The sequence below is a fragment of the Molossus molossus genome, unplaced genomic scaffold, assembly GCF_014108415.1.
Source record: "Molossus molossus isolate mMolMol1 unplaced genomic scaffold, mMolMol1.p scaffold_m16_p_20, whole genome shotgun sequence".
NCBI lineage: Eukaryota > Metazoa > Chordata > Mammalia > Chiroptera > Molossidae > Molossus > Molossus molossus.
Genome location: NW_023425356.1, coordinates 23877032 through 23904529, shown reverse-complemented (window position 1 = coordinate 23904529; position 27498 = coordinate 23877032). Strand labels below are relative to the sequence as shown.

Sequence of the window (27498 nt, the reverse complement as noted above, 5' to 3'; positions counted from 1 at the left end):
TGGACCCACGGTCTCATGGGAAGTCACCAGTGTCTGACACCCTCTGTGTCTCCTAACTTCCCAGGAAAGTTCTTTCTGCACGTAGATGGACCTTGTCCTGCCAGAGGGAAATGGGGGTGTTTGGGGCCCAGGTTGTCATGGGGGTGGGAAGCAGGGAGGGCTCGCTCCTACACCTGTCTCCATAGTGTGCACCTCACCCAGCCACACTGTCCTGTTTCTTCCATGTTTTTCTCCTCTACCTCAGGGACAACGATTCATCAATCTTTCCACGTCTAGGGACTCACAGTGTCTGACAGAGAGCTGGTGTTTGCAGTGTGTGTGTTGAACGAAAGGTGCTGGATTGAAGACATCTGCTTTCAAAAGCAGTTTAGACCAATATTTAGCTCTGTGGTCATGGACCTCAGTTTCCTCATCTGTTAATTGGGGCTCCTAAGTCCCCCAGTTCTGTAATTCTCTGATTGGGTTCTGGTGTTTGGTCGGGGAGACCTGCCTCCTGAGAGAGGGCGGACTGCCAGCACTCACCCCAGGGGGGCTGGGGAAGCACCTTCCGGGAGGATGCTGCTGCTCATCTGTTGTGAGGGCAGGGCAGGGGCAGGGTGGGGCAGGGGCAGGGGGCAGCTCGCTGCCTCCGGTGGGTGATGTCAGGGGCTGTGCTAAGGATCTGCCTATCACCTCTCTCATCCATACCAGTGGTTGGTCACTTGGCTACATTTTAGCAGGGACCAGGTGACCGTGTCCCCACCTCCCCCAACCCTGCCCCAGGTCCTGGTCCTGCACACATATGATACTGGGGTGCCCTCTAGAATAGTATTCCTGTCTGTTAGTTTGGGAACTTGTGTTTCTGAGGAAGAAACATTCTGAAACATTTTGGGTAGCTCTCAGTCAAACTCTGGCTCTGAGTCAGAGAGCTGCCGGCTTAGAAGGTTCTCAGAGCTGACTCAGTGTACCTCTCCCTGGTGCATGGACCCCTGCTTCCTCTGCGGGCCTGTGCATGACGGAGTCCCTGCCTCGCGGGAGGCTGTCTCTCCACGGGCAGCAGGCGGTCTGAGACATTCTGCTGGCGTCCTTCGACTTCCACTCAGCCCGGCTCTGGAGCAGGGACGAGGAGGTGCCCACATGTCCCGCGAGGCAGCCTCTGGCATTTGAAGAGGGCAGCCCAGCTCTGTCAGTCTCCTCTCCTCTCACTGGTGAGCACGGGGCTTCGGAAGCCCCAGCCACCTGTTATTCTCAGGCCAGTGTGTCCTGGAAAGAAATGAAAACACAAAAAACGATGCATTTAAAAAAAATTTACCGAAACTTTGGAAAACTTACTGTCCCTCGGCGAGCGCACTAATTCCCGTGGCTTGGTGGTCACCAACTCCCAGCTGGGCAGTGGCAGCCTCCAGGCTGAGGCTCACGTGCCGGTGGCACGTCCCTGGCTCAGTGTGTAAAACACGGAGCTCCTTTTGCCTCCCGTATTCGCCCTCCCCTAGTCTTTGATTACCCATCTGGCTCACTCATTCAACACTTAGGAGGGTCTCCTCTGTGCGGAGCTGGGATGGGAGCCCAGTTCTCTATGCTAGAAACTCTGAAATCACCTTTACTCCTCCAAGGAGTTCTCAACCTTCAGTAAATCTATGGCTCTAATTAATATCTCTGGTGCCATCCTGGAGGGCAGGATAGCAGGTGGCTGAGAACATGGACTTGAGAGCAGTTTGGCTTGGGTTCAAATCCTGCTCTTTTTTTTTTTTATCCTCACCCAAGGGCATTTTTTGCATTTATCTTCAGATAGAGCAGAAGGGAGAAAGGAAGGAAGAGAGAGAGAGAAACATCGACGTGAAAGAGACACATCAACTGGTTGCCACCCACACGACCCCAACCGGGGCCGGGGACAAACTGCAACTGAGGTACATGCCCTTAGCAGGAACCGAACCCAGGACTCTCTGGTCCGCAGGCCGACGCTCTAACTGCTAAGCCAAACTGGCCAGGGCCAAATCCTGCTCTTTGACACACTGTAGTGTATATATATAGTGACCTTTAGCAAATTACTTAATCCCTCTGAGTCTATCTCCTTCCTGCAAAATGGGACTAATAATAGTACCCATCACAAAGGGTTGTTGTGCAGATCAAATTAGATAATATATGCAAGACACCTTAGCTTAAATGAGAATGTGTTTGCCTGGCGGACTGGGTAGGAAGGACATCCCAGGCAGAGGCCTTCAGATAAACAAAGGCCCTGAGATAGGAAACCGTAGCTGCACTTGGAACAGCTCTAGGTCAAGGTCGGGGCAGCGTACAGGTCGACTCTGGAGCATGGGCAGGCCCGGCAGGAATTGTCTGTTTTGCTGAAGGGTTTTGGAACTGTCCTGTAGGGCGCAGTGGACACCATGGAAGAGGTTCCAGCGGGGGTGGGAGAGATGATCAAATCTACATTTTAGCTGCAGGCTGGCAAATAATGAAAGGGCCAGTTTCTGAGGCAGGAAGACGAGTTAGAAGCACATCACCATAGTCTAGGTAAGGGCCAGTCACGCGCTGAACCAGGGTAAGACAAGAACCAGGATGGGAGGAGGAGCTGGACATGAGAGATGTTGAAAAAGTAGAATCGACCAGTCTTGGTCACCAATTAGGATGGAGGTACCATCTGTAGGAAGATAAGGCGTCTCGGAGTTGCTCCAGTAACTCAGCGGCTGGGAGCACCGCTTATTGAAACTGAAACCACAGGAAGTCGGGTGGGGACTGATAACCAGGTGGGTTTAGCAATGTTGAGTTCGAGGTTGGGGGGTGGGCGTCCAGCCACCTCCGGAACAGTGACGCAGAGGCCCGGGCTGGGTAAGCAGGGGAGTGAGATGACAGGAAGGCCCAGGACGGATCCCTGCAGGGATGCTGGCCAGGTGCGAGGTGGGAGGAGGAAGAGGAGTCCACAGAGGATCTGAAGAAGGAAGAGTCAGGGAGGTCAGAGGAGACCCAGGAGGTTCCAGTCACCAAGCCGGGGGCAGAGAAGGGAGTGTGGGATGTGCGCAGGGAGGTCGAGGAGTGACCTTAGGCCCTGGGGAGGTCATTGTGCCCCTCCTCAGTGCACCGCTGGGAGTGGCAGTCACGGGCAGTGGTGGCGGAGGGGAACCGAGTGGGAGGTGAGAAAGTGGAGGCAGGGAATGCCCGCCAGTCTTCTAAGAAGCTTGGCTGTGCATGGAGGACAACCCGAGTGGCAGCGCTGAGGGAGGGCTGTTTGATTTGTGTGTGGGGACTGGAGAGACGGTATGTGTCCATCAGCTACAGAAAGGAGCCAGTTGAGAGGGAGAGGAAATAACCAGGTCCCTGCCCAGGAGCATACGGGAGGGAAGGGGTCCCACGCCCCAGGCAGAAAGTGCCGGGCACACAGCCTGGGTGTGGGGGTGGGGGAGGGACAGGGTGGGTGCAGACACACCCACCTCGAAGGCCCCGAGAGGAGCCTTGGTGTCCTTAATGAAGCTGCAGGGACAGCAGTTGCAGGACAGAACCTGGCACATGGTGTTGGCTGGATTTAGTTGGGGGGACTGCTGGGAGCCCAGGAGAGGACATCGTTCAGTGGTAGCTCTTCCATGTTCCGTGTGTGGATGGAGACTTAGACATCATTTCAGTTTGTGGTTATTGGCCACATGCAAAGTAGAATCATCAGTTAGACCAAAAGGGTGGGGCATCCACTCTTGTCTGACAGTTTGATTCCCTCCAGATCTGGCACTGGCTCTGGTGGCTTCTCGTGTCCTCAAACCTGACAGAAGCATGGTTGTGACGAGAGACGGGCCTGCGACTTCATCAGCTTGAAACACAGGGGGCCCATAAAAGGGGAGACTTTTCATTTATTAGCTACGTAAAAGTAGATATTTTTATTAACTACCAATAGTGTTCTCAGCTGACAAGAAAATTACTTCAAATTATAGGACATAAATTTTATTCAAGAGAAAGCTGGCATTGCAGAAAGGCTTACCTGCGGTGGCATGATGTCCAGAGATCGGAGCACCCTCCTGGGTACATAAAGCCTCCATAACGGCGACAGCACGCAGGCATTTGGAGTGCAGAGGTGTCACTTGCTCAGGTGCTTGTGGGGTCCCCCTGCTAAGTGGGTGAGTGGCATCTTTCCATCAGGGATGGGCAGATGGTTTCAGCTGAATCTCACGGTGTGTCCTCACCCTCCCTTCTCCCTGGAGAAGACAGTGGGCTCAGGTCACACCCTCAGCTTGCCTGGAAGGTGAGGACTACTTGTGTTAGGCACTGAGACTTCAGAAGTGATTCAGACCCAGCCCTGCCTTGGGAGCTGCTGGTCCTCCACTTGATTCCTGGGACCCAGGCTAGTGAGTGCCATAGAAGAGGAGTGTGTGTTTGGGATGAAACTGGCCTGAGAATTTAAGAGGCATGGAGGGAGGACAGGAGGAAGGTGTGTTTGTCCTCTGGGGCAGGTGGCAGCTGCCTAACCCTCGTGAGGCTGGGGCCCCCTCCTTGCAGGCCGCTGGCAGACATTCCCCGCGAGTGTCTGACTGGTCGGCTGATGAATCTGAGTTGCCTTCACTGGGCTCAGAGATGCTCCGAAGGCCAAGGCATTCCTTTTGAGAGGAATGGACTGGGGACCCCTGAGATTTCGAGACCTCCAGACAGATGGCCCTCTCAGCCTGCTTGGTTTGAGGACATGAGCTCCGTAACCCAGGCATGCTGCCAGAGATGAGGAGGGAGCTCTGAGCATCGCGTGGCTCCAGGACCACAGGGGTATAGAGCTTGATGGGAACATTCCAGCTAGCGGCCTCCTCTGCCAAGCTCACATCCACCTCCCGCTCCACTCTGACACACGCTCCCTGGCCAGGTCTCCGCACACACAAGAGACTGGAAACGGGAGTGTGTTCCAGGGGATAGTGCTCGGGCACTGCGGTGCATCGGCTGAGGACACTCTGCACCCTCCTCCTAGGCGCCTGCACGCAGGGAGGCTGGGGAGCAAGGGAGGAGAGGAGGGGAGCGAGGGGGTGAGGAGGGGAGCGAGGGAGGAGAGGAGGGGAGCCAGGGGGTGAGGAGGGGAGCGAGGGAGGAGAGGAGGGGAGCGAGGGGGAGAGGAGGGGAGCCAGGGGGTGAGGAGGGGAGCGAGGGAGGAGAGGAGGGGAGCAGCGCTCAGCCTGGACACCTTCAGTCCTTGTCAGACGACCCTAGAAAGCCCAGAGTCAGGCACTTTAGCAACTGCCTCAGTGATGATGACGTCAACTTGTCTTGTCTAGTGCTTCGTATTTTTTGGAGCATTCTCACATGTACTATCAAACCTTTTGCCTGCCTGACGTCATCTCCCAGACTTCTAGATTTCAGCACAGATGTTTCTTCCTCTTGGAGCCTTTCCAGCCACCCCCCCCTCTCGAGCCGAGCACCCTTTCTAGGAGGAGGCTCAGCCTGGGCATGGCCTGGGCACTGGCCTGGGCACTGTGTGCCGGTGTGGAACTGAGCACTCCGGCTGGCCCGCGCCTGTTCCCCAGCTGTGTCCATGTCGGGGGGCTGACGGGAGACAGCACCCGGCACAGAGCAGGTGTTCCGTAAGTGTAAAGAGGGAACGGACAGCCCTGGCTGCTTTGGCTCAGCAGTTAGAGCGTTGGCCCGTGGTCCAGAGAGACTTGGGTTCGGTTCCTGCTAAGGGCGCGTACCTCGGTTGCAGTTTGTCCTGGCCCCGGTTGGGGTCGTGTGGGTGCCAACCAGTTGATGTGTCTCTCTCATGTCCATGTTTCTCTCTCTCTCTCTCCTGTTCTATCTGAAGATGAATGCAAAAATGTCCTCGGGTGAGGATTAAAAAAAAAGAAAGAAAAAGAGTGAATGGATGACAAACCTGGGGGTAGGCTTATTCTCCCCTCATCTACGGAAGAGGAAACTGAGTCAATGGCTGAGACACTGGTCTGAGAAGTCCTAGCTTCTGCCCTGTGCTTTTGACTCCTAAGTGTCTCTGGTCTCTGTGGGGGGCCCTGCGAGCTTGCCACACCCCCTGTGACCCTCCCCAGCACCCTCGCATCCCCTCTTGTTGGCTCTCCTCAGTCCCAGCACCTCTTCACCCCTGGGCCTGCTGCTGGCCGTGGATTGCCATGGTTACCACGCCAGCCCTGACATTCTCTGGGTGACATTTTGGTTATATTTGCTAAATATTTAAACATGTGGGTTTAACTTTTTCTGCCTCAAAGAGGGCTTCCTGCCCGTTGCCCTTTCCTGGAGGTGTGACGGCCCCCTGCTGCTGTCGCCAGGCCGTGAGCCTCGAGCCGCAGAGCTGTGGGCCTGTGTGCCAGGGTGCGCAGCTGCCTGCACTGGCTGTTTTGTCACTTGGAAATGTCACCCTGTGTCATGCTTCCCAGCAGGGTGTGGGCAGTGTCTGTTAACAGGTGTGCAAACCACTGCCCCGGCATGTTAAGACTTGCCCCCGCCAGGAGGGACAGTCCTGGACTCTGGAGTCAGCCTGCTGGGCTGTATTGGCTTCCAGGCAAATGCCTCTCGCCAAGTCCTCTGGAAGCTTCCTTGGCTCCAGGAGTCCAGAATGCCAGAGGTGTCTTCCTCCCCTGAGCTCAGGCGGGGCAGCGGGGAAGCTGGTTCCGGAGGGTCCGTGTTTGTGAATGGGACGTTGGCGTCACCTCGCTCCCCACTCCCCTCCCCTGCTGCCTCCGAAGTGGCCGTGGAGGATGAATCCATCCATCTGTGAGTTGCTTTGGAAACCACACACTGCCCTCACCCTGGGCCCTGGGAAGGGAGGAGGGTGGCACACCTCTCAAGAAGCTTCTGCTGTGAGTCGGGTACAGGATGTCGTCCTCCGGACACGGGCAGCTAAGGAATGAAAGGGTTCTGAGGAAGAACAGCCCAGGGCCTGTCCCACAGTGGGGCTTCCGCCCAGAAGCCTCTGCCACCCTTACCTGGGGCCAGGAGCCTGGGGCGTGTCCATCGGGATTCCAATCACTGTGCGAGCTTGGACGGACTACTTCTCTCTCAACCTCAGTTTTGTCATCTGGAAAGTGGGCAGTTTGGACCAGACTCTCTCTGGGGCCTCTGACTGTATCCATGTCTGAAGGATGCTCAGTGATAAGGAGAGAAAAACAGAGAGTCACTGTGAATATTTTTTACTAACAATGATGGATACAGTTTGTATTCCGGAAGCCCTGTGGGGGACTGTCCAAGCAACCTTGTCCCTTCTCCTAACTGCCTGGCTTCTCTGCCCAGTAAGGGATCAGGCTGTCCTCTTAATATAACCTTGAACTTGAAACAGTAAATAATCAAAAAGAGTGTTTTTAGGCTCCAACATCTTAAAGTTTAAAGGTGACTCCTCTTAACACTCTTGCAAATATAAACTGGTCAGACATCTTAAAGCTTTTAAGATAATTAAAGTCAGTGACTGAGTTCCCTTCCTCAATGCCGAGTTCCAACCTCCTTCCATGAATACAAACTCCCCCTTCTCCAAAGTCACTGGGGAACGAGTGTCAATTTAATAGTGTATTCTATCTCCCTGAGAGGGCCCGTGTAGACCTCCGTGACTTTTTCAGTTAATTCATTCCATTTTGTGTTGTTGTTCTGATTTTTAAATGGTTATCTTGTCCCCCACAACAGCAGTTCTCAATCAGAGATGCATCAGATCCCCTGTACCCTGTGTGGGCCCTGCAGGCGAGGGAGCCCACTGCCTGGGGATGTGTGTTTTGAGAGCCCCACAGGGGTTCCAGTGTGTCCACTCCATGGAGAAACACCTGCTCCCTGTGAGCTGAGGGCGGCTGTCTTCTCTTAGCCGTCGCTGTGGCCGTCCCTGCTGCCCAGTGAAGGGTCTTGGACGTAGTAGGAGCTCAGTGATGGTAACCGTGGGCTAGAGATGAGTGACCGCCCGAGGATTTGGGAAATTGGAAGGCATGTAGAACTTTCAGTGTTTGGGGGCTTCTTTACAATTATCATTGCATTGTACTACCAAGAACATTTTAATAGTTCTAGTCTGTTTGACAAGAATCTGGTAAAATGACATGTACCAGTGCTCAACATGTCCCAAACCCAGTAATTGGAAAAGATCTGAACAGCGCTTGGTTTATCGTTGAAGAAAGGAAGTCAATACGATTCAGAGTTCCATTCCCTCTGAACATATCACTAGTACACACCTGTCTGGTGGTGGGAGGGACACCGGGGTTGTGATCAGTAGACTTGGGGCCAAGTTGTGACTTCGTCATTAACATTTTTTTTTATTGTGGTAAAATATACATAACAATATTTACCATTTTAATAATTCTTTAAGTATACAGTTCAGTGGTAGCAAGTACATCCCCACTGTGGTGGAGTCATCACCACCGCCCATCTCCAGAACTGACTTTGTCATTTTTTATGTAACCTGTCATTTGATGGCTCGTGGGTGGAGGTGCCCCCGAGGCCATGGCGGACTTGCTCCATCCATTGACCTCTTGCCAGCAAACCCCGCTGCTCAGCCCCTGACTCCCCTGCACCCACGCCTCGTACTCTCTCGTCACAGGCCTGGCTTCTGATTCCAAGTTTAGATTTGGGGAATGACTTGTCACCCCACAAGTGATAATAAAGACGGCCTCTATTTGTTGATCGCTTTATGACCTCAGTGAACCCTCGCAGCAGCCGGGTGAGGTGGATTCTGTGCTGTGGTCAAGGTCGTGTGGCTGGCGAGAGGCAGAGCGGGACTCAAGCCAGGCTGACTGTCTCCAAGCCTGTCGGGCTTCACTGCTTTGGGGAGCGAGCTCCGTCCTCATCCTGTCTCCTACCCCTACTTCCTGCAGTCCCTAAGCGCACCGGGAATTGGGCTGAGCTTAGGGGGCTCCTCTCCAAAACAGGGTGAGAAGAGTGAACCTGACAAAACGAGGGCTGAAGAGCCTCTTGGACACTGCTGGTCTAACCCGGACCAGCACCTGTGCCCTTGGTCCCAGCCACGCCTCCAGATGGGACCCCAGCCTCTGCTCTGCCCTCTGCTGGCTCCTCTGCCCATTAGAAGGCTCTTTCTTATTCTGGTTTCCCTGATGTCCTCCTCTTGGGTCCCAGGCCTGCCCCCGAGGGGGCCAGCGCTGTAGGGAGTTGGGAGCTGCCATCTCACTGGGATGCTGCTCTGGGGGCCCTGCCTGCGCCCCTGCTCCTGGCTGGGCTGGGTCTCCCACAGGCCCTGGCTGCCTGGCCGGGCTCCACGCTGTCTTGTTCTGTCTTCCCCCTGCTCTCCAAGGGGCTGGCTCCTGTTTCCTGTGCCCACACCTGGAGCCACCGTGTCTCTGCCAGTAACCTGCCCTCGGGACCACACCTGGCTCCACCTGCAAGCCCCGGGCTGCCTGGTTTGCTTCTGGTGTTCCCCTTAGACACAGCCTTGGGCTGCAGGTAGCCTGGGTGGGCCGGCGTCAGCAAGCCCCTAGGCTTCGCCCCCTCCCCCGTCACTTCCTCTTTTTCTGACTGTCCCTGTGGTAAGGGGACAGCAGTCTCACACTCAGGTCTCCCCAAACGAGACAGCAACTTCCCCGGCACAGTTGGGAGCCCTGTCTCCTCCCTGCTGTACTCGGGGATGTAGTGGAGAGGCCCTACCCGCCTGTTCATTCCCTCACTGCAGCCTGTCAGTTCACATGGAGTCAAATGTTTACCGAAACCTCTGTGTTCTTCACAGCTGCTAAGCCACAGCCCCTGCCCTGTGCCACCCTTGCTCGTACAGTGGCTTTTGGGGGCAAGAGCTGCCCCTTTTGTTGTCTCTGCTGGTTTCCCCGCGTGCGTTTCTGCCCTTCCTCATAGTCTGTCTGGGTTTCTGGGCCTCTCACTCGGCTGCGCGTGTTTCCTGTCCTCCCACACTGGACGCGCCCGACTCGGATAACTTCATCTGAAGCAGCGCTGATACAGATGCGGGACCAGAAATGGAATTTGGGGAAGTCAGCTTCCTTTTGTTGGATTAAAGACAGGAGGAATGGAGAAAAAGAAATTCAAGAATGTGCAAATCCTGCCCTGGCCAGTTTGGCTCAGCGGTTAGAGCGTCAGCCTGTGGTCCCGAGAGACTGGGGTTCGGTTCCCGCTAAGGGCGTGTACGTCGGTTGCAGTTTGTCCCCGGCCCTGGTTGGGTCATATGGGGGGGCAACCACTTGATGTGTCCCTTTCATGTCGATGTTTCTCTCTCTCTCTCTCTCTCCCATTCTATGTGAACAAAAAAATGGAAAAATGTCCTCGGGTGAGGATGAATAAAGAAAGTGTGCAAATCCTTTTCATTCTAAACCTTTTGTGGACTCCCTGAGGCTCTGGTTAGATGCCCCCCACACCCTCAGCCCCGTGCCCTGGTGCGCGAGAGAGCAGGCCGAACCCTGTCTTTGTGCCGCTCACGGGCTGCGAAATGAAAGGGTGAAGTAGGTGCTTGCCCACCTGGCAGAGCTGGGTTGTCGCAGTGTCGCTCCAGCAGGCTGTGTCTTACGGGGGTGCCGCTCCGTGGCTCCAGCATTCCCAAGGTCGCTCTTAGCCGCTGCTGGGTGTGGCCGTGACGGCTGACCTGTGGTGCCACTGACCGCCACCACGCACCAGAGATCAGTAGGCAGTCACAATGGAGCTGTCTGCCAGCTGCAGAGCAGCTGAAGCCTCAGAACTCAGTACCACAAGTCGGGTATGCCCCTGACACCCTCGGGTGTGCCAGTGACCACAGCCCTGCCCCTCACTCCCCTCGGTTTCCTGATTGGTACAGCCTGGGCAGGGAGCTGAGAGCCTTCCAAGGCTCCTCCAGGCTCTCTGATGCCTCTTGCGAGAATATGCGAGCAACCTTATTGGTTTGAGAGCAAAGAGAAATGCCCACCACCGGGTGTGTGTGTGGGGGTGGGTGGGGGTGGGCAGGGCGATATTTGTCTTCCTGCTGTTATTAGAAATAATAACTGTTGTCCACCTACCCTGAGGGCTGGACAAAAAATGATTAATTCATTAGACACAGAGCTGTTTTCAGAACAGAAGGTCTGTTCTGAGCCAGGCACCTTGGGGACGGCAAGGTCCCTGCCCTAAATGGGCTTGTGATCTAACAGGGAGATAAGCACTCACGCTCCCGCCTTGGCTGCCCAGTGCCAAGAGCTGAGCTGTGGAGCAAGGGTTTGGTGGGCAGAGCGAGGGACTCCCCTTGGGTGGAATGAGGCCCCTGCCCTGCAGAGGCTTTGAGCTGGGCCTCGATGACCCGGCAGAGTGCCCACAGGTGCAGACGGGGTGGAGGAGCTTCAGGGGAAGGGATCTGCTTGAGCAGATGCGAGAGCCAGGGAAGCTCAGAGCTTCTGGGAGGAGGGAGACACGGTTGGCCATAAAGGCACTGATGAAGCATGAGAGCGAAATGGGAGGCGGGAATCAGATCCCAGCCAGTCGGAGCAGGAGAGATTAGTAGTTCATGTCTATGCAGGAGCTGCATAACTTCATTAGGAGGGGCTCAGGGATGGCAGTCTGAAGGGGAAACAGGGACTCAGGGGACTGATCCCCAAGTTGTGTTAGTAGAGCATTTTCCATAGGATAGAGGAAACATCACTCGTCAGTCGTAAGACCAAGGGGTGGGCTGGGGTGGGGAGACTGGTGGAGATGATGGCAGTGGACCACCCCCTCCCCATCGGGCACTTGCATTGACTTTAAAGCCCAGAATCGACTGGGCTGGAGGAAATGTTGTAAAAATCTCCTTCCTCAGGGGATCTTTAGCAGTAAAAATGACAGCCACCTGGTACAGTCTTGTTCAAGAGTGAGAGGAATGAAAAAAACTCCCCTCCTGGCCCCCAATCCGAGGTTCTGTGATCTCATGGATGGAACATGAGCCGCCAGAACCAGGGCCGTGAGAGCCAAGTTTGCTCTGTCGGAGCTTTTCCGATGTTTAACAGGGAACTGCCCTGAGACTGTACAAGAACCTCAAGATTTTACAATTTTGGTCTTTCCTTATTGTTCTCAAACCCAGCCTCCACCTAAAAGTCCTCTGTTCCCAAGTGGTCTGGGAGACCGGGGTCCACGCAAGTAGAGTTTGGTTCTTCCTTTGCCTGCAGCCACCTGCAGCTTTGGGGAGACCCCTGGTCTGAACAGAAGGGCCACCCTCGCAGAGTGCTGCCTGGATGGGCTCCTGTCCTCAGGGCTTGGCTGTTGCCTGAGGGAGCAGTGATGTCACCCAAGATGGGGGGGGGGGGCTCTCAGTTTGTAGTGGGCTTGACAGGTGCAACCGCAGGGGAGAGGTAGGAGCCGAGCTGCCTGCGGCTGGTCAGGAAGCAGCTGACGTGGCACAGAAACCATCCGTCTGTGGCTCCTGCTGCCATTGGCTCAGCAGGACAGCCTCCAGCAGCTGCCTGGAGGTGGTTTTCCCTCCTCTCCATTTCTTCTCAGCCCTCTTATCAGCATCATCTAAACCCGCTTCTTTCCACCTGGCTCTCCTTTCTCACTCCCTTCAATCCTTCCTAGCTGAACCTGCCGTGGCTGTGGCTGGGGGCTGGCTGCGTGTGTGGGGCTTTCAGGCTGAACTGACAGGGCTGAACTGTACAGCTGATACTGCCCGGCTCTGGAAACAGAGAAAGGGGAGGACAATGAGGGACAGGATCGCTGTAGCAGAGAACATTCTGATCTGGATGAGCTTGCAGGATAAATTTAGTCCCCAGGGCTGGTGCAATGTTCTAATTTGGTGGGAGTCGTTGGACACCCATGGTGGGGAGTGGACGTGTCTTCCCTCACCTGCCCGGTCCGCTTCGGGGGCCACAGGAAACCCGAGGTTCATTATGACCGTCATGCAGAAGTGCAACTTCGGCAACCCTGACATGACGCAGATGTATTCATCTGGCACCAAATTTCCCTCAAGCCCCTTTCTAAGTGTTTGTAGTTCTTGGAGCTTCTACATTTTTATGGCTGGCACATTTCAGGGTGGAAATCCAGACAAATAGTCTGTAGTAGCTGTGTTCTTATGTTCTTAGGGTGAAACCAGTAAGGACTAAAATATTAATTGGGACTTTCTGAGAAGAACATGAAATATGGTATAGAGATTCAGAATCAAGAGTTCGAATCCAGTCCTGGCCGGTTTAGCTCAGGGGTTAGAGTGTGGGCCCGAAGACTGGAAGGTTAAGGGCACGTGATTGGGTTGCAGGTTTCCCCAGCCCTGACCTGGGCTGTGCGGGAAGCAACCAATTGATGTGTCCCTCTCAACATCGATGTTTCTCTGTCTCTCTGTCTCTCTGTCTCTCTGTCTCTCTGTCTCTCCCTCCCTCCCTCTCTCCCTCCCTCTTTCCCTCCCTTCCACTCTCTCTAAAAAAAAAGAGTTTGAATCCAGTTCTGTTCACAGTGGCCAGAGGGTGTTGTGCGCACCCACTATAGGAGATGGGCAAAGGGCTGACCACAGTGGGGTCTTGAGAATATTTAACTGAGGACCCTCCTTGCCAAGCCGACCACTGTTGCAAACCGCATGGCATGTGCTCCAGCCCTCACCTGCTGGAGGCGGCTATTGGACACCTGTAGCCCCTTTAGATGAAGTTTCTGAGGCCCTTGCTCACCATTCCCATGGTTCATTCTTAGCTGGTGGTCAGGAATACTCCCTATACTTCCTGGAGCCCTCCCTCCCCCCTCCCCCCTCCCCCAGGGCCCATTTCCTGTTGTTTCTTGAACAGAGCCAGTAGCAGAAACATGGGTGGGTGCTGTGTTAATGGGCATTGCCGAGCTCGAGGGAGCCTGTTGCCCTGGTTCCTACCGGCTCAGGTCCAGGTCAGGAAACCAGGCTTGCTGCTGACACACGGGGCCGGGGACCCCTCAGCCGCCTCAGGAGCTGGGGACTGGATCTAGGCATGGGGGGCAGAAAGTGGGCAGCCCCATGGCAGGTGCATGGACCACAGGTGGCAGCTCCCTGACAGGAGGGTGATGGTAAAAATACTCACAGCAGAAAAGCACATGGTTTACAAAATTGATCTCATTTAATTTTCACACCATCCCTGATTCATTCCCATCCATCCTGTATTCGTTCCTGGCGCTGCTGCAACAAATTGCCCCATACTTAGTGGCTTCAAACAACACAAATTTATTATCTTTCAATTCTGGAGGTCAGAAGTGTAAAATTAGTCTTACTAAGCTAAAACCAAAGTGGCAGCAGGCTGCATTCCTTTCCGGAGGCTGTAGGGGAGAGTCCCTGTCCCCGCCTTGCCTCTCCGAGAAGCGGTCTGCACTTTCCTCCTGAGAGCCGGAGCCAGTCAAGCCTTGCTCACGTCACATCCCTCCACCGACCCTTCTCACCTCCGGCTTCCACATGAAAACCCTTGTGATTACATCGTGATAACCCAGGATAATCTCCCTGTGTTAAAGCCTGCTGATTGGGCACCATAATTCCATCTGCATCCTTAATTCCTCATCGCCACATATGGTAACCTATTCACAGGCTCTGGGGGTGAGGATGTGGACATTTGAGGGGCCGTTATACTGCCTGCCACAGTTCCCTATTTGCAGATGAGAAAACGGAGGCTCGGATATTGGGCAAAATGCCCAAAGCCATGCAGCTGGCAAGTGACAAGTCTGGAACTTGAACTGAAGCTCCGTGATCTAAGACCTACCACCACTCTAAAGAACTCCCTAGAAAACCAGAGAAAACACATTCCCCCCGAATCGCCCCCAGACAGCGCCTGCAGCGGGGGAAGGGAAGATGGAAGGAGCTCACCCAGGCTGGATCCCCATGCACCATCTTAGTCTGTGATGAAAGAACAGCCTTCTCTGGTGAATACAAGTGCACAGACTATGAACTAATGGACCTCAAATTAGGCTGCACATTGGAATCACCCAGGGAGTCGAGTCCCTACCCCAGAGACTGGGTGGAATTGCTCTGGGGAGGCACTGGATTCAGGGTATTTTCCAAGCTCCCCAGGTGATTGATTCTAAAGTACAGTAGAGTGTGGGAATTACTGCTCTGAGTTCATTCATAGCCCAGCCATGCTCCTTGTACCCCTCAAACCCCACTATGTGCACAGCCTGTCCTTTGACGGAGCCCAGGCCACACCCCTCCCATCCCTGGGACTTTGCTGGCTCCCTGGAGTCCTGGCTGTGTGCAGAGCAGCATCGAACATGCACAGAGGACCCTCCCCTTTGGGATCGGGGCATATTCTCTTCCTGTGTCTGTCATGCCCCTTTTGCATGGCTGTTGGCAGAACTGAGTTTTATTAATATCCCTCTTGTATATGTTATATTTCTATCAAGGGTCTCTCCTAGAAAATATAATGAACTGTTTCAGGGAGTTTGCAACGGTTCAATGTGAGAGGCAGCGTGTGAAGAGGACTGGAGACCGGACTCTGGAACAAGGCTGCCAGTTCTAATCCCAGCCCTGCCAGTTTCTGACTGTGAGCTGGGGGCAAAGTATCCGTCTCTCTGCGCCTCAGTTTTCTCACCTGTAACATAGGGATAGTACTAGGGCTCACCTAGGGTCGGTGTGGGAATTCATGGCTTTATCTACGTCAAAGGGATTTGAACTAGCAAGACTATGTAAGTATTTGCTAGTATTGTGTCTCCAGCTCCTGCTCTTAATCTCTTAACCTAGCCCCGTGGGATTCAACTAAATCAGCACAGATTTTGTACTCAGTGCCAGGACAGGAAAGAGGAAGTGTGCTCCCTGCCCTCCTGTAGCTCAAGGCCTTGGGAGGGGAAGGAGTCCAACAGGTGGGCAGCCAAATTTAAATGTTAAGAGTTTACAGCAAATTGCTATGGGATTATAAAGAGGGGACATCCACACGTGAGGATTCCCTGGGACCATGGATGTGAAGGCGTATTGTGAATGCTAAGCTCTAATGAAATTGAATGCATTCGTCCCGGCCGAGCACACTTCCGAGATTCTGAACCGAAAGGCGTTTGCAGTGCGTGCATCAGTGTGTCCCTGAGAGGCACAAGTGCTACCCATTCCTGCTGAAAATGCCCCTGGCAGGGAAGCCTGCCACTGAAGAAGAGTCGGGGCCCTGTAAGGAGAGTTTCACAGCCCCTCCAGACACATCCCAGAGAGCAGTGGGGATCCACCTGGGAGTGTAAGGAAGGAGGACATGTCACGCGAAGGCGAGCGTGATGGCAGCAGTTCATGTGAAGCTGCTTAGAATTCCCTGCGGCCTTACAACCCCCAAGGAGAGGGGGAGAGGCCCACCTGGGCAAGTGGCCACGGGGTTAGTGAGAAAGGAGAGGTGCATCCTTGGTGTGAGCCCTGGCAGAATGTGCCCACCCACCCCTCCAGCCAGAGGGCGGCGGCCCCCTCCCCCCCTTGGCTTACCCCTCCCTTGCTCAATGTGGGCCCACATTGCTGGTAGCTGAGGCCTATCTGCCAGCTGTGGGAACAGCTGTGTACTGCCTCTGGGCCTTGTTACCCCGGCACATTTCCCAGGCCCCGCTTGGTTGAACACACTAAAAAACAGGACTCAGTCCTCCTCAGGGTCAAATTGTAAAATGTGCTCTTGACCCAGCTGGTGTGGCTCAGTGGATTGAGCACTGTCCCATGGACTGAGAGGTCCCGGTTCGATTCCCGGTCAGGGCACATGCCTGGGGTGCGGGCTTGATCCCCAGTGGGGGGAGTGCAGGAGGCGATGTTTCTCCTTCACATGGATGTTTCTATCTCTCTCCCTTCCTCTCTCTCTAAAAAAATCAATAAAAACATATGTAAAAAATTAAATGAAATATGCACTTGGAAGACAAAAGCTCACTCCCGTCTGCCTGCAGAGGACTGTGGGTGACAGCCTGATAGGCTGTAGGTTTTCCTGTTTTGAAGAAATTCACCTGTCTCAGGGCAGATGGATGTTGATGAGTGTTTATAAGGGTCATACTGAGCCAGTAATGATACCGCTGTTACCCAAATGACAGGTGTCAATCCTGACCTACAGCTCAGAGGGTTTGCTGTCAGAAACATCATTCAGACCTCACATCTGTTGAAGCCGCCTGCTCGAAGCTGCTGACCTTTCCGTTGCAGCCCTGATGAGATTATGGCAAAATGTTTGCCGTTGCCTGGGGCCACTTGGATGCCCTAGTAATCCATCTGTGCACCTGGCTGGTGGTCACAAACGTCCCCTCTTGTTCCCGAACCCCCGGAGTCTCTAGGAATCTGCGCAGGACCTTCAGGCTCACTGGTGAGTCGGGCCCCAGGGAATTTCTGAGCCATGTCACGGGCCTGGCTACAGACAAAGCCCGATGCATACAGCTGGAGCAGAGGCCATGCATCGAACGACAGCTCTGCCCCCAACAGGCGCTTCCCAGCCTTGGTGAGCTGTGCGAGGACAGAGCGGTGACTGGTCATGTGAGATAAGGGCCCTCACAATACGGGCAGGTTGTCCCTTCCAACAGGGCAGACGACTCCATGAAAAGTCTGGAGAGTGAGGCCGAGGAGGACCTCTGAGTGGCAGCCACAGGAAGGGGAGGCTGGGACCCGTGGCCTCCTCATGATACTGGCCCATACACGCCTGTGTCAGCAGCAAATTCAAGTTTCCTGGGGTTGAGTCTGACTGGAGGGTCTCAGCAAATGAATCCCATTTTTTTTCTGTAATATTCTAGATATTATGTTTTACCTCATATTCTCAGGTTATAAATATTCATCTGCAGCTGGTAGTCTTCCTAAAACATGACTTTGGGTAGGTTATCCTCTCTCACCTACTCATCCTTCAGTGACTTCTAGATAGAGCTGAACCCCTGAGGCTGGACTCCAAGGCCCCGCACAGCGTGGCTGGGCTCCGTGCTGTCTGGGGCTGGCCCAGGCCAGCTGCCCTGTGGTCACTGAATATGGACTAGATCTCACCCATCCCCCTGCCTGCATTTACGTGAACCCTCCTCCTTCCTGGCTGGAGAGCGAGCTCCTGGATGCAGGGCAGTGTGTGTGGCAAACACGGTGCCAGTTCACGCGACAGTCTCAGAAATTGTGCACGGACGGCGTGTCCTTCTCTAGTGGGAGTCAAGGCGACCTGGTACAGACCCCAGCCTCTTATTAGGTATAAAACCTGGGGCAAGTTGCTTGGGCCTCTCTGCTTCAGTTTCCTCATCTGTGAAGCGGAATCCTATTAGTACTTTCCTTAAAGAGTTGCTGTGGCCATTAGATGAAATAATGCACAGAAAGCACTCGGCAGCGTGATGGCACAAGGTATGAGTTCAATATGGTGACTGCTATTAGTTTTGTTGCTAGTTTATAAAAAATATATTTTTATTGGTTTTTTCTTTTTTAGAGAGAGGAAGGGAGAAAGAGAGAGAGAAATATCCATCAGCTGCCCCTGCATGCCCCCTACTGAGGATGGAGTCCACAACCCAGGCATGTGCCCTGCCGGGAATCAAACTGGTGCCCCTCAGACCATGGGACTACGCTCAGTCTACTGAGCCACACCAGCCCAGGCAGTCTGTTGCTATTTTATTTCATCCCACTGTCCCTGCCAGTGCCTGGCACACAGTAGGTGCGAATAATCGCAGAATCGATACATAAGTGAATGAACATTGAGCTGTGTTCTTATTCCCCCGCGCGTGGATGTGGCCCCTCCCCCCTCAGGGCCGGGTGCTCAGCCCTCCCACCCAGCTGCCCCGAGCATCTCGGAGCACCTGTGAGCCGATGTGACAAAGAGAGCACTGGAGGTGGAGTTTTTCACACTTGGATTGCACCTCCTCTTGGGGTGTCGGCTCTTCAAGCTCTTCTCGGGAACCTTTTCCAGGTCCTGCAGCTGCTGGCTGGGGACCCAGCTGCGGAACAGCTGTGCTGCGCCGACTTGCCCTTCTTCCTGCATTCTCTGCCTTCGCGTTAGCGGGCGAGTGCACTTCACATGCGTGGCAAAGTTGCACTTGTTTGAAGTGTAAAATATGTTGCTCTCAGAAAGAGCTTTTGTTCTTACTGTACAAAAGATAAGCGAGAGAGCCCTAGTGAAAGCCTTTTGGGCCGGCTCTTCCTGCAGGGGTGGGAGGCGTGTCCTTTGTCTTTTGGGTGTGGGCTCCGGGAAGGGTGCGTGTGCTGGCCTCTCTGGGCTGGGCCTTTCTCGTTGATTTATTTTCTTCGAGTGAATGAGTTTTACAGAAACTGCCACTGTGTGGATTAAAAAAAAAAATCTCCTAATTATCATGGATTTAAAAGAAAAAAAAAAACTCTGGGGTATCTTGGGGTTTTCATGGTCCCTGCCTGCTGACACTTCATTTCAGAATGTGAAGGGCCTTCTCCCATTTGCCAAGGTTACCGATTCTCTTTAGTTGGAGGGAGTTAGCAAAGAAGTAGGCTTTCCATGTAAAACTGAAGGTCCCCCCTGTGTGGAATGGGAGTCTTTTTCATCTCCCTTCTCCTGCTCTCCCCAAAAATCTCAAAGAAAGGAGGCTGGAGGCTGGATTCCACTGACCAGCTTGGGCCCAGGCCAGCTTTGTGGACAGAGCCTTGGTCTGTTCCCTCCTGAAGGGTATCTCCTGGAGAAGCCTGGAGTCTCGGGACGGAATTCCCAGGCTGACTGTCATCACACCGGTGCCGCGCATTGCTCTGCACAGGGCTGGGTGATGTCCGCTTTCTCTGTGGGTCCTGTAACCTGGCCAGTTATGACAGACCAGCTCTGCAGCTCTGCGCTGGGGCCCATGACAATCCCTGGCCCTGAGCACTCATCTCCTGGGTGAAGGTGAGCCAGAAACCCGCCCTGAGCCAGCTCTGGCTCCCGTGTCCCTGTCTTGTGGTAGAGCAGCAGTTCTGTGAGGGCAAGGAGGTACCAACACCAGAGGGCCCTGAGTGAATACCCAGTGGAGTCAGCAAATACCTACTCACACATGAAGGAACTTACAGCATCTTCTCCACACGGGGTAGGTGACTACTCATGATTCTAGGCGTAGCTGTGGCTGGGTCAGTGGGCAGGGAGGGAAGAGGCCCTCTTTTTATTTGAATGAGCTACTTATATGGCCCATTCTGTAAGAACACAGCCAACAAAACCATCCCAAACAGCATAAAGACAGTGATGATTTAGGGGCCAAAATAGTAAGTTCAAGTCCTTTCCATTTGTTCAGGACTATCGTTCTACAAAGCTGTTTCCCACATGTGAGTCACATGTCTAGACTGATATCTAGCCACTGTTCACAGATAAGGCAGCTGAGGGGCCAACGGGTCAAGGTACGTGCCCAGAATTGTCCAGACAGCAAGGCAGGATGCTGTCTCTGATCTGGGGTTCAGAGCCCCAGTACTTAAGCACTCAAAGCTGTTTCAAGTCCAGCTATCGAAGGCATCTCAGTGACCTTTCCCAGGTTCCGTGCTGCCTGATCCCTCGAGCGGGGAGGCCACCATGCTGACCAGGCAGCTCCAGGCTATGACCCCTGGCTATCAGCCACAAGTCTCCCCATCCCCAGGGGTTTGGGTGTTCCTAGGGCGGCAGTGGAGGCTCTTTGCCTTTAGGAGGGAAGCCCTTTCACTGTAGGGCACTTACAGCTGAGTTACTACATGACCCTCTGCAGGGAGGGTCATGACCCCGGGTACCTTTACTCCATGTGCCTGGACTGCCTGGGCTCCAAAAGCAGGTACCTGGCCACATTCCCTGGAGACTCTGGCTAAGCTGTTTGGATGGTTCCCGTGAAAAGTCTATGCAGACTCCCTGGCCAGAACATGGCAGATGCCTAGCACTACTATGCAGTCTCCAGTGACAGTGACCGCGAGCCTCTGACTGCCCCAGGGAATTACCCAGTGCACTGGGTGTCAGTGCCGGCCGATTGGAGAGCGCTCACCTCTTCTCATCTCACGTCGATCATGGTGTAGGTAATGCATTGGTACAAATCATTATGTATATAGTACACTTTGGTAAATACTGTATCAATGTAACACAAATACAATAAATGTTAATGTCATATAATTAAGTTTACCCCAATGGTCTCACCAGTCTGTCCAGGGTGTGGTGAGGTGGTGGGACTGGACGCCTGGAGTTAGCGACCAGGGTTTGAACTTTGGCTCTGTCACTTGCTGGCTGTGTGACCTCAGGCACTTAAGCTACGTTGCTCTCTCAGGGCCAGGCAGGCGGAGTGCTTCTTCCCCGGGGAGGATAAGACAGGAGAGAGCTTGTGAAAGGCTTAGTGCTGAGCCTGTGTCACCGTTAGCAAAGGCTGGAAATGTTAGCGGGTTTCACTGCTATTATTATCCCCTCAGTGTAAACGGTGCTACCTGGAGAGGCTGCCCCTGAATTAGTGGTGTCTTCTTGCCATAAATTATACTTGGGGTGTATCCTGATGAGCAGTCCTAGAGGAGCGTCCTGGAGTCTCAACTCCACCATCTTCTTCAGGGCGGGAGACTTCGAGTCCAAGGCTCGGCTTTGTCTTCTGCGTCACTCGATGCTTCCATGGGTATTACTAACACATCCTCCTGGCCCGTGAATAGGGGTGATGATATCACCCAGGCTATGTGAGGACCAGATAAACGAGTACATGCCAGAGCACCTGCATTGGGCTTGGCACTGTCCATGCCCACAGTCCCCCTCCTTCCTTTCTCTGTCCCTCCCTCCCTCCCTACCTCCCTTCCTCCCTCCCTCCCTCCCTCTCTCCCTCCCTCCCTCAGTTTTCAGACCAAGTCTAAGGCTAACAGGCGAATCCTGGCACGTCCACCAAGCAGCAAAGGCAGGGGGAGTGAGGAGTGGGGTGTGGGAGTTGCTGGTTGTTCCCAGTGCCCACCTCTTCCCCAGAATTGTACCCGGGCCTCTCTGGTTCATTTTGCAGGTGGTGTGGAGCTGAGCATTAACACAAACGCTCTGGCGGTAGAGCCGGCCTTTCAGTCCAGAAAGTCCAGAGCCCATGTGGGAGTCAGAGACAGTCAGCCAGGGAAAGCTGGAGAGGGCTCAGCGATCATCTTCAGATCGTCTTCCCCAATGGATCCATGAGGAAACTGACGTACAGGGGGAAGAGACTCACTGGAGTCCACACAGCAAGTTACAAAGACCTGCTCCAGGCCAGAGGTGGGCTTCATGCCTCTGGGCCTTCCAGGTGTCTGTCACAGTGACCACCCTCCCTGGAACATCTACCATATGCCAGGCACTGTGTTCCCCATTCTGTTTGTGCCGAGTGTAGGGGGTGCTTACACTGTTCCAGTCGCTGGAGGTACAATAATGAGCAAGACGGGTAGGACCCCTGCCTTTATAGAGCTTCCAGTTTAGTGGAGAGGGACAGGGACAGTTGCAAGTACATAGGTCAGTGCGAATGCAGATGAGGACAGGGAACAAAACAGGACAGTGATGGAGAATGATGGGGGGGAATCGATCAGGGTCGGGGTTCCAAGAAGAACCTCTTTGAGATGATGATTTTGATGTTGTGAGATATATTTCTGTTAATACTAGCTCCTTTCCCTGTGTACTGCAATATTACCTCCTCAAGAAAGTGAGGCTCAGCCCTGGCCGGTTTGGCTCAGCGGTAGAGCGTCGGTCCGCGGACCAATGGGTCTCGGGTTCATTTCTGGTCAAGAGCACGTACCTCAGTGGTGGTTGATCCCCGGCCCTGGTGGGGGTTGCTCAGGAGGCAACCAGTCGATGTGTCCCTCTCACGTCAACGTCACCCCCTTTCCCCCCGTCTGAAGATATATAGAAAAATATCCTCGGGTGAGAATTAAAAAAAAAAAAAAAAAGGAAACAAAGTGAGGCTCCGAGGGGTTAATTAACTTGCCCAAGATCACAGAGCTGGTCAGTTGAAGAGAGATAATTTGAATCCTAATCTGCCTGACTCCAAAGGTCAAGTTTTTTCCCACCATCTCTGACTGTCTCCAGGGATTAGGACATCCTTGCCCTAATATTCGTGGTAGTAAGGTGACCATTAATATGAGCTTTCAGTGACCCCCATGGCCCGGCTCTCTGGCTCCTGTTCTAGGGGAAGGAATAGGGTAGATTATCCAGGTGGCCTTCCCCCTCCTCTCCTGGGACTGTCCTCATCAGGAGTGAAATCACTGTCAGAGGGCTGGATATTTTAGGTAATTCTTCATCCCAGGCTCCTCTCGAAGCCGGGCAGAGCACTTCCTGTTTCTGCACGCACACTAGGCTGACAGGCATGATTCCCAGCTCCCAAAAGCCTTTTCATTTCCTGGTTTAGTGATTGTTTCAATTCCACCAGTTTCATATGAAAAACACCTTCATTTATCACAAAAGCAAACCACACAATCAAAAAACCCGTATTCTGTCTTCTGGGCGCTGCCTCATTTCCTGCTCCACGATTGACAAGTGCCCAGGAGCACCTTGCACACTTGGGCAAGTGTTTGCTGTACACACCGATCTGTGAGCCATCGTGCTGAGCTGTGGGGGGCTTGGTTCCCCCTCGGCTCCCGGCCTCAGGCACTTGCAAACCCACTGCTCTATGGGCACAGTCAGTTCTTGTATCACGGCTGTCTCCCAAACTACAGCCTGTGGCAGGCTCGCCGTGGGCCTTTGCAGCCAGGTGAATTGCGGCCTGAGAAGTCCGCACACCAAAATTAATCCAATAAAATTGTGTCTAAACATCCATGTATGCAAGAAACTGCATATATATAGTTGGATGTCAGGCACGGCGCTAAGCCAGTGGGGAACGAACACAGAGATGTGTGGATTGCCATTCCTGCCCTCACCCTGGGTGGGAGAAGATACTCTGGACTGTAATTCAAGGAGACACGCTAATAGCAAAGAGCTATGGAGACCAGGAGAAGAGGCGGGAATTCAGATATGGAGTGGAGACTGGGAAAAGGGTGCTGGGAAGCTGGGCTCTCCAAGAACTTATGAGTAATTCCTCTGTCGTTGCTGGGTGTATATCTTCCAAGATAGAACACCTCTTAACTATAGCATTTGCTGTCTCCACCCATCTTCCCACACTGGGTCTCATGTGCACTGTTAGGGCAGTCTCTAACCAGTATCCCTGCCTCCTCGCCCTCCCTTCGTCACCCCATCCCGCCGACATTGCTGCCAAGAAATCCAACAGATACACACATCTGACCTTGTCCTTGTCTGAAAATCTTCAGCAGTTCCTCGCTGTCCTTAGAGTACAGTCTAGAATCCTCATCATGGCTTCCAGAGCCCTCGGGAAGCTGGCCCTGCCCTGCTGTGAGCCACACACCTGTGCCATTACCCCTGGAGTTCCTGTACCCTACTGTCCTGCATCTCTGGGCCTTTGCATGTGCCACAGGGCCTTTGCACATGCCACTCCTACCCTGAGTGCCCTTCTCCACTTTGCTTGGTTGATGAACACCTGCTCCTCTCTCCAGCCTGAGCTGTCCTATGCTGGGAGGCCCCCCTGACTTCCCTAGTTGGAGCCGACTTCTCATTTCGGAGCCCCCACTCAGCCTCATGCATACAGACCTGTCTTGTGCCTCTCGTATGCAAAACAGTCCTTTGCTTACATGATTATTTCTCTTTAGTGTGTTCTTTGGGGGCATCCCCGGCCCATGCCTCTCTGACTCTCCCAGGCCTTTTACAGCATCTGACAGAAGTGTCTCATGGAATGTTTGGCAAGTGAGTGAATTGTATACAACTACTGTCCTTTCACATGTTAACTTGGGAGGTCCCAGAATTGAGCCTTCACCCTCAAAGAAACCTTCTCTTCATGTTGTGGTCAGTAGGCAGGGATTTGTCCCTGCCACTGTGAAGATGGCTCTGTGGAATGCCCTTATGTCCCCTCTTATGTTTACAAAGTGCTTGCTTGCAGGTGGTCAGCCTACCAAGGTGGCCAATTCTTTCCTCAGAAGCCAGTTGAAAAAGGGACATGGCTTCCCAGATTACACAAAGGTGACCTAATGCCGGAATTTTAGTTTTTGTTTAACCAATAGCTGCACAAGTGTCCTGAGACCACAAAGACTAGAACTTGGGCACTGTGACCCCCTGTTCCCCTGGGCATGCTAGAATATTATTCTCTGACAAGGTTTTATTAACAGCATTTCAGAGAATGTTCTGTGGAAAATATGAATGACCTAAGGTGACGCCTGCCTCAGTAACTACTTAAGGAACTCGCAGCTGTGGGAAATCCAGCCCTGACCACTAACTGGAGAAATGGCCTCCCTTGGTACATAGTGACAGGCCCTCAGAGATTGGGCAGGAGAGAGCTCTCTAGAAGGCCAATGAACAACTTCCCCTGCCTCTTCAGAGCAGGGCTGGCTGACATGTGACAGGCATGCCGCTGGGATCCCATGAAGCCCGGAGCAGGCATGACTACCCAATCCCAGCATTCTTTCTAGATGAGCTCAGATTTCTTCCCAGAATCCTCGCGGAGCGCTCTGGGCAAGCACGTCCAATCACTTGGAGCTGACACGAGGGAAGAGCCTATTCTCTTTCCCGGCGTAGTGCTGTCTCCGGCTGCACATCAGTGCCCGACGCCCAGACCCACGCACTGGTGCTCCTGCAACTGCTTCAACCGCAGACAAAGCGCCCGTTCCTGGGGACTCAGTGCAGCGGAATAACTTGCTAATTCAAAGGGAGACCAGGAAGGCAATAGTGAAGTATACTGGGCATGCCAACAGTCTGCCCTCCACAGTCCAAGCCTTTTCTCTTCTCAGAGGGCCCCTGACCCACACCAGAGGACACAGTTCCTCACTCTAAAAACTGATATTTCCTGAAAGACCTGATGGAGTCATTTGTATGGAGGACCAAAGAGGGTCTCTCCACCTGGGCATGAGCTCTTTTAAGGTAGGCTTCATTCTTTCATTCATCAGGTATTTATTAAGCGCCTCATATTAAGGGCAGGCTCAGGAGAGACAATGGAGGTAGAAACAGACATGGCCTCTGCCCTCAAGTAGCCTGCAGTCTCATAACAGATCAGACTTTAGTCAGATGATTACACAAATAACTGTAAAATGACATCTATAGTGAGTACCACAGAGAGCCTGGGATTGACCTATGAATGGGAGAATGAATGGGCACGAACTTGGAAGAGCATCCTAAGCTGGAGGAACAGCATGCACAAAGGCATGTGTTAGGAAGGAGAAGATGAGGATGACAGCCACAAGGTGGCCAGCGTGGCTGAAGTGGGAGAGCGAGGGGACATGGCATGCAAAAGGAGGCCAAGGGGGAGGGACCAGGTCCCCTGGAGCCCTGCAGGCCCTGAGAAGAGGTGCCTTCCTTCTGCATAGCAGGAAACCACCAGACAGCACCACTGTTCTGTGTCTCCAGCACCTGGGTGGGACAGGGCCACACACGTGTCTGAGGAAAGGCTGCATCACCCCAGTGAGAGATGAAGGGATCCGCAGAGAGAAGGACTGAGCATGACGGGATGATGGATGCTCTCTGGAGGGTTTGCAAACCCTGGACGAGATGCTGCCCCCACCTCTCACCCCCTGCCTCCTTCTCCAGTGCTAAGTGTGGGGATTTGGTACAGGCCAGATCTTAGCTTCAGGTCTTCGGCAATTCTGTGACCACATCAGCTAAGTCCCCGTCCTGGCCGTTCTTACAGAAATTTCACTACAGGCACTTTGTGTTCAACTTCTGCTTTCTTTTCCTTCTAACAGTTGGATAATAGTCTTCAGTATCTTGAATAACATGTAAGATTTAAAATTGGTTTGTTGTTTTCTTTTTATTAAAAGCATTATTAATGATGTATTGTGAATGTAAAGCTTACATTAATAACTATCATTAAAGGTAGTTTTTTGTATGGTTTGTAACTTTCAAATGGGGTCTGTCGGTTCCCCAGTCTAGTGGGTTTAAAAAATTTTTTTGTTAATCTTCACTCAAGGATATTTTTTCCACTGATTTTTAGAGAGAATAGCAGGGAGGGAGGGAGGTGGGGGAAAGAGAGAGAGAGAGAGAGAGAGAGAGAGAGAGAGAGAGAGAGACATTGATGTATGAGAGAGAAATTGATTGGTTGTCTCCTGCACACGCCCCAACCAGGGTGGAGAATCCAACCTGCAACCCAGGTATGTGCCTGTGACTGGGAATCAAACCCAAGACCTTCAGTGTGTGGGCCAATGCTCTAACCATTGAGCAACACTGGCCAGGGCCCAAGCCTGGTGGTTTGGTCTGCAGGCTGCATTGGGGTCTGCCACCCTCACTGGTTGCTTTCTTCTTCCCATGACCACACAGACCGTCCACCCCCACCCCCTTTACTGTAAGGTGCAGGGATGGAAATCTAGGTGAGGACTTCTCAATGTCAGCCTCTTGCCAAGGAGCAGACATTCGCTTGACCCCTGGCCAAGAGGCAGGGTCAGTGCTCCCCCTGCCTTGGGCCTTTGCTGCGGGCAGATGGAGCCTGACAATTGTGAGCGATTCAACACACCACTTTATTTGCAGCTCTATGACTTCTCATTCACTGGTTTGCATGTCTGATACCTCACTTGGCACATGATTTATTACAGCTTTTAAATAACCCCTTTTTTTCTGGATTGACAGCATCCATTTGGAATGGGAAGGTGCCTGTGGTGAGAACATTCCTGAGTGCACTGGTCGGGGCTTCCTTTCCTTAGTGCAAGTCCCAGGACCACCACCCAGGAAACGCCCCCTTGGCCTGGCTGGGAGGGAGTGATGGGAAGGACACACTGGAAGTCACTGGAGACCCGGGCTGAAGGAGGGAGTGTGTGCCGAGAAACCTGTTTGTTCTGCCAACACCTTGAGGGGTAGAAAAACGTGAACATTTTATCTGGATCACAGGCAAGGGAAGGTAGTTCATCCAAACAGACTGGAAAGGACTTCAGGATCCACACGGATTTTTCCAGGT

At 53.3% G+C, this 27498-nt stretch overlaps 1 protein-coding gene and 1 long non-coding RNA gene across 3 annotated transcripts in view; one reads left to right on the top strand and one right to left on the bottom strand.

Moving 5' to 3' along the window:
* Positions 1-27498, top strand: part of KCNN3 (potassium calcium-activated channel subfamily N member 3) — a 150994-nt gene that overhangs the window by 48680 nt on the left and 74816 nt on the right. The gene's annotated exons all lie outside the window — the stretch shown is intronic.
* Positions 938-7016, bottom strand: LOC118637929. Its single transcript, XR_004960985.1, has 4 exons — positions 6870-7016; positions 6725-6783; positions 3944-4157; positions 938-1242 (listed from the first exon to the last, which is right to left on the bottom strand). It is a non-coding gene; the product is annotated as an uncharacterized LOC118637929 (long non-coding RNA).